At 31.6% G+C, this 6000-nt stretch overlaps 1 protein-coding gene across 2 annotated transcripts in view; it reads left to right on the top strand.

The window, feature by feature from the left end:
* Nucleotides 1-1188: 1188 nt before the first annotated feature.
* Nucleotides 1189-6000, top strand: part of LOC145266505 (uncharacterized) — a 94925-nt gene continuing 90113 nt past the window's right edge. The window contains exon 1 of one of the 2 annotated variants that reach the window (XM_080122237.1): nt 1189-1401. The gene's annotated coding sequence lies outside the window, so the exon portion shown is untranslated. The remainder of the gene's footprint in view (nt 1402-6000) is intronic. The other variant, XM_080122238.1, reaches the window with a different exon arrangement.

Genomic DNA, 6000 nt, shown 5'->3' with positions numbered 1-6000 from the left:
GCCATTTATTTGCTTATCAGCACCATTTCTGTAACTTCAGTGCTCTTTCATAAATAGAGTGCTTTCCCTACAAAATTTTCAATTTGACTTGGGAACAGGAAGTGTCCCCGAATTGTCACTGTAACGCACCCAGTGTCAAGTTGTCCGAGCCTAAACTTTATTCGCTACTACTGTTTTCCTTCTGAGATTACTCTCTACAACCAATGAACCTCCAGCTCAATCCAGTGCTTCCTACAACTTCCAGTGCCTCCTGCAGCCTCCAGCATTGCCTGCAGACTCCAGTGCCTCCTGGAGCTAACTGTTTCAATGTACACTGCATCTGACTACCTGTTCCAATGCCCACTGACGTCCACTAACGTTCAGCTACCTGTTTCCAGTGACTGCTGCCATCTCACTCAAACTGATCCTGAATATACGACCTCCGTTATCTACAATTTACCATTTTGATTCTTTGTAAATAAAACACAATATCCATCGTCTTTAAACGAAAATCAGTGGATGTCATTCTTCTTTGCTATTGCAATTATCTTTTTGCTTTCATGTCTACCTTTTAAGTTGTATGGTCGATTGGCACATTCACACCTCTTGGCCTGCTGCAACAAGAGTGTCTATACAACGTGTGAAATCCGAATAATAGAAAAATGGTCTAGTGCCGTTCATAGATAGAAGAGTTCTTTTACTTCCCTTCTAAGGACCACCCTTTGTAAGTTCAGCAATTCCAAGTTCTCACACTTACCTTACCACTAACCCTAAGTCCGATTGGCAGTATCTCAACTTAAGATTAGCAGTAGAGTAAGGCTTTATTATTATTATCATCATCATCATTATCATCATCATCATCTTTTAAGCATGAAATTAGTGACTATAAAAAAAAATTAACGCTATATTTAATTTTTTTCGATAAATTAACTTAACACAAATTCACAGATAATAAATCTTACAATTAGTTTCCTCACTTTAAAAGTAAATGGGTCGGTAGAAAATTAAATTTTAATGCATTTGGCTAAACTTATTAGTTGTATTTTTTATTTTCAATTTTTCGGCTGTTAACTATACTGAAAGATTGCCAAAATAAATATAGAAGTAAATAATTTAATGAACAAATGTACTCTTTCCTTTTTATATTCAAAGAGGCCGACGCCGGGCGGTTAGGAAACCGGAAGTGGTCGGTGCGAGCTTACTACGCATGCTCAGAAGGAATCACAATGAATCTTGTCGTTAATGTCTGGAATTTATTCCTAAATCTCTAGTCGCTGAGACGGTTTATTTGTCTCTAATTTTTATCTTTTTTTTTTTCTTAGAAATTATTATTATTTTTTTAATACTTACATACCGTGTGAAATTTACCTACCCGAGGGACAGCGGCGGTTACCACGATTAATCGCAGCAACAACCAACCAAGTAAGTACAACGAACACACGATCACACGTCTTCAAAAGGCTGCTAAAAAAAAGTACGGCCAATAAGTAGGGGTTCGATATAGCACGTTGATTGTGTTATAAATTGGACCCTCATTTTCTGACCATTTATTACTGTTTTTTTCTTTCTCTCTATTCACAAAATCGAGACTAAAATGTTTAAAAAATTGAAATCTAATAAAGAAATAATTAAAGCATCTTTTTATTAAAAATAAATGAAAAAAATAATTTCGTTTTTTTATGATTAAATTTTTTTTCCGGTTAAAATGCGTGGAATTTTAAAATAGTCTTCTTCATCACGATCGCTTTAGTTATTTTTGTTTTATTGTTTTTGTATATTTTTCAATAGTTTTGCATATTTTGTCAGTATTTGAGTTTTTAATTAATGATAAAATTTGTCAGTTTGATAAATATGAAGTAAAACTGAAATATCGTTTTTGTTTGTTTTTGTTTCACTATTTTTTGCCATGAAACACGAGGGCATATATAAGAATACTGTCGTTTCACATTACTAAAATTGAGACCACATCACATCACGTGTGTGTGTATTTCTTATGTCGACGTAACTTTTATAATGTTATCTTCTATGAATCGATTATTTATTCAAATCCAAAAACAATAATGTACAATAAAACAATTTTTTTAAATGTTATTAAAAATAATTGGTACTTCTTTAAAATTAAACTTATTTTAATAACAAATGCAGAAAAATTATTAAAAAAAAAAAAAAAAAACTATACTAAACTGTACGTACCAATCACAAAATGATGTCGTATTCCAAAAATCACGTAGCTTGATCAAGTAGGGTTCGGTTGTCGGTGTTTGTGTACGTTTGCCACCGCGCTATTTTTTAAATAGTTTTTTTTTTTTTTTTCAGGTTAAATTCAAGCTTCACGGTATCTTTATTAAATTGTTAGGTGGAAGCATAGAATAGTTACAAAACATCCCCCTCCCCATGTTAAGAATGGCTTTCAAAATAACGTTATTTCAGCACGGCGGCAAAAGTGCACAAATACCTGAGTTTCTATATAAACAAACTACTTGATCAATTTGTGATTTTTGGAATATGACATCTTGATTCTCTGACCGGTACGACGTACCGGCGGTACGTGCATCACTCCATCATAAATATTGTTCTGCAATTTAGTTAGAAATAGATTTAATTCTAAATATATTCGCGCAATAAAAATTTAAAAATGTATTTTTTTTTTTTTTTTTACTGGAAAAGTAAGAAAACAAATTATTTGCCGGCCGAAATAAACCTGGGTATTTTTTTCAGCTTATCACCGGAGTCAACGTGCTGACGTCATATCCGGTGCCCATGAGTATGTTTCAGTATTACCAAAAAATAAATAAATACGGGATTAAATTCACCGGAATGCATTTTCGAGTTCTTCATAAACAAGTTAGAAAATTAGGGTTATTTTTACAATCCACAGAGATTCGAAAAAGTGGTAAAAATTTCAGATATGTAACAAATGTTATCAAACCTATTTGGAAAAGTTGGTGCTAGTGCACTTAGTGCCGCCGCGCTATTTTTTTAAATCGTATTTCTAAGTTTAATTAAAGTTTTTTTGTTTTTTTTTTATTCAATTGTAAGGTTAAAGTACAGAATAGGTACAAAACACCCTCCCTTCCCCATGTTAAGAATGGCTTTTTAAATAATAACGTTATTTCAGCACAGATCAATAAATGCAGTACCGAAAAGTTTTTAGTGGTTTTATTCAATCTAAAACGTTTAATCGGTTCAAAAATATATAGTGTCTAGCGTTACGTGAGAACAAGAAACAATTGACTCCACTCATAGTTTTGAAAATGACTTAAAAATGTACAAAATGCTGTTAGAAACCCACCAAAAATTACTGTGACATATTGGGTTGGTTTCTAACATTATTTTGTATAATTTCTTGGGGCTAATGCAGAGAGTGATCCGCGCTATATTTTTTTTTTTTAATCTTATTTCCACGTTTAAATTTTTTTGTTTGTTTTTTTGTTTTTTCAGATTAGGTTCACCTCCACAATTTTCTTTTAAATGACTTTTATAGGTTTTCGACTATGCTGAATACGAACATCGCATTGAAATTTTGCAGAAATAAGTAGTTATCGAAATATAAAAAGTTGTATTATGTATTGTATTCTCTGGCGACCATCTTTTTTACGCGCGTGCAGTGTCAGTCATAGATGAGTAGATTTGTTTATGGCGCGCACGCGCGTTAAAAGATGGCCGCCAAAGAATACAACGCATAATACAACTTTATATTTCGATAACTACTTATTTCTGCAAAATTTCAATGCGATGTTCGTATTCAGCATAGTCGTCATTAAAAAGAAAATTGTGCATATATTCAGAAATATGGTAAATTCAGCATATAAAAGTCGTCATTAAAAAGAAAATTTACCTTTTTTTTATTATTCAATTGTAAGGTTAAAGTACAGAATAAATACAAAACACCCTCCCCTCCCCATAAGAATGGCTTTTTAAATAATAACGTTATTATTTCAGCACGGAGTATCAATTTTTTATAAAGTCCTATTCAAAACTTTAAGCATTTTAGGAGTCAACTTGTTCTCGTATAACGCTAGATAGATAGATACTGTTTTTCCAAATCGATTAAACGTTTTAAAGTGAGTAAAATCACTAAACTCTTTTCCAGATAGGTAAAAGAGTAACTTATCTTTCCTTTGATATTTGTTTGCTATGTTTGAAATTTTGACCACTTTTCGAATAATTGTAAAACAAACTCAAAAATTGTAATTGTATAATTGACAAAAAGGAATGGAATAGATCATTTGAAAAGAATTTAAAAACCTTTAAACTGTCTAGTAGTAAAAAGTTTAAATTGGCTCTAAAATTCATGCAATGTTGATTTTTTTTTTTTTTTTTTTTTTTTTTTTACTTCGTTAAAATATCTTAAACCATTAAAGTAAATAAAGGGTGCAAATTCAGCGTTCAACCAGATTAAAAATCATGAGTACATTTTTTGAACGTATGTACTTGCGTTATGGAATGGAAGTAAAGCCAAAAGGTAAATTTTAAAAAAATGCTACTAGAAATATTTTGGTACTAGTGCTAGTGCTGAAATATTTAGAAAGCTATTCTTAACATAAGGAGGAGGGTGTTTTTGTTGTACCTATTCTGTACAATTTAATAAAAAGATTTCATAAACTTTTAATTAAACTTGAAAATATATTTTAAAAAAATTAATAGCGCGAATCAATAAGTGCAGTAGCACCACATTTTTTAATGAAACGTTGCAAAAATAAAATATTTAAAAAACCCCATTAAATTTGAAACATGATCTTTATAATTGAGTGAACAAAAGTCGACTGACGAGTGAACACCATTTGTATTTTTATACTATCGGTCGTAAAATACGCTTGAATATATTTTAATTCATGCAGATTTCGTAGTCAATTTTCTATTGTGTATCATATTGTACCAAATATATAGTACTGATTTAAGAGTTTTACATAAAAATAACTTGGGTGCCATTAGCTAGAATCGAAACGAAATCATTTAGCGCTCGCTCCATCCATTCCAATCGCGTCCTCTACCGTCTGAGCTATGAATGCATTTTCGCATGCGCAAAATTAATAGAAATATGTCTGTAAGTTGAAATGGACATTTTGCATTTCAATTTACCGACATGTTTCCGTATGCGTTATTCATCCATCCAAACAAAGATTTTACTCGTTATAAACCATCCTTGGTATACGATTACTATTTCCTGTTAATTTCAGAGTTATGTGCCCATTAGTTTAAGAGTTTATCGGTTAAATATTTTCACGCACACATTTACTGTTTCATTTACATAGCTTTTGGTAAAAGTCGGAACTTGATTTGGGATCTAACGTTCGAACTGCTTACATCATGACTTCAAATTCCTAAAAAGCACCTCCGTGTCCCCGATCAACGCCGGGTAACCAAGCTAGTAAACAAACAAACACCTGTTGTCTTATAGACGAGTGTTTGATAAAAGCTTGAACTTTGTACTATCTGTGTGTAATCCAACCTGAAATCTCATTCAGTGGGGGGGGGGGGCGTTTACCGACGTATTGCTGTTCTCATTTCTTCAAATTTTGGCCACGTGTTTTGTTTTCAATTTCAACACCTTTACACTTTCACAAAACTTTTTAATACTAACGAGTGCTTTTCATGCTATTAATGCCACGAACCACAAAAACAAATATGTAAAAACACATAAATGTAAACCAAAATCTATAAACGTATTTATCATCACAAAAAATAAATAAAAACCTAAAAATGCTATGGTTTCGACAAATCGACACGTACTCTATCAAAACCCAGTGTAAGATTTTTCAGACTTTCAAATTAAAAATCCTAGCTTAACAATAATTTTATTTTAAACGCCTCATAAAGCATTTACTGTAATGCCGGACGTTTAGAAAATTGGCCCCCACCTCTAAATTCCACAATTTACATTTTTTTTTTTTTTTTTTTTTTTTTTTTTTTCACATTAATCTCATCGATTACAAACTTTCAGATTAAAAAAGAAATTTTGAAAAAAAAATTGACTTTTATCGTCGTGTTCAGTTTTCAATTATAACGTTCTACTAAATT

This window comes from Euprymna scolopes, chromosome 41, assembly GCF_053919585.1.
Source record: "Euprymna scolopes isolate OS-2025 chromosome 41, ASM5391958v1, whole genome shotgun sequence".
Taxonomy (NCBI): Eukaryota; Metazoa; Mollusca; class Cephalopoda; order Sepiida; family Sepiolidae; genus Euprymna; species Euprymna scolopes.
Note: the sequence above shows the minus strand (reverse complement) of the source record. Positions and strands in the feature narration are given on the sequence as shown.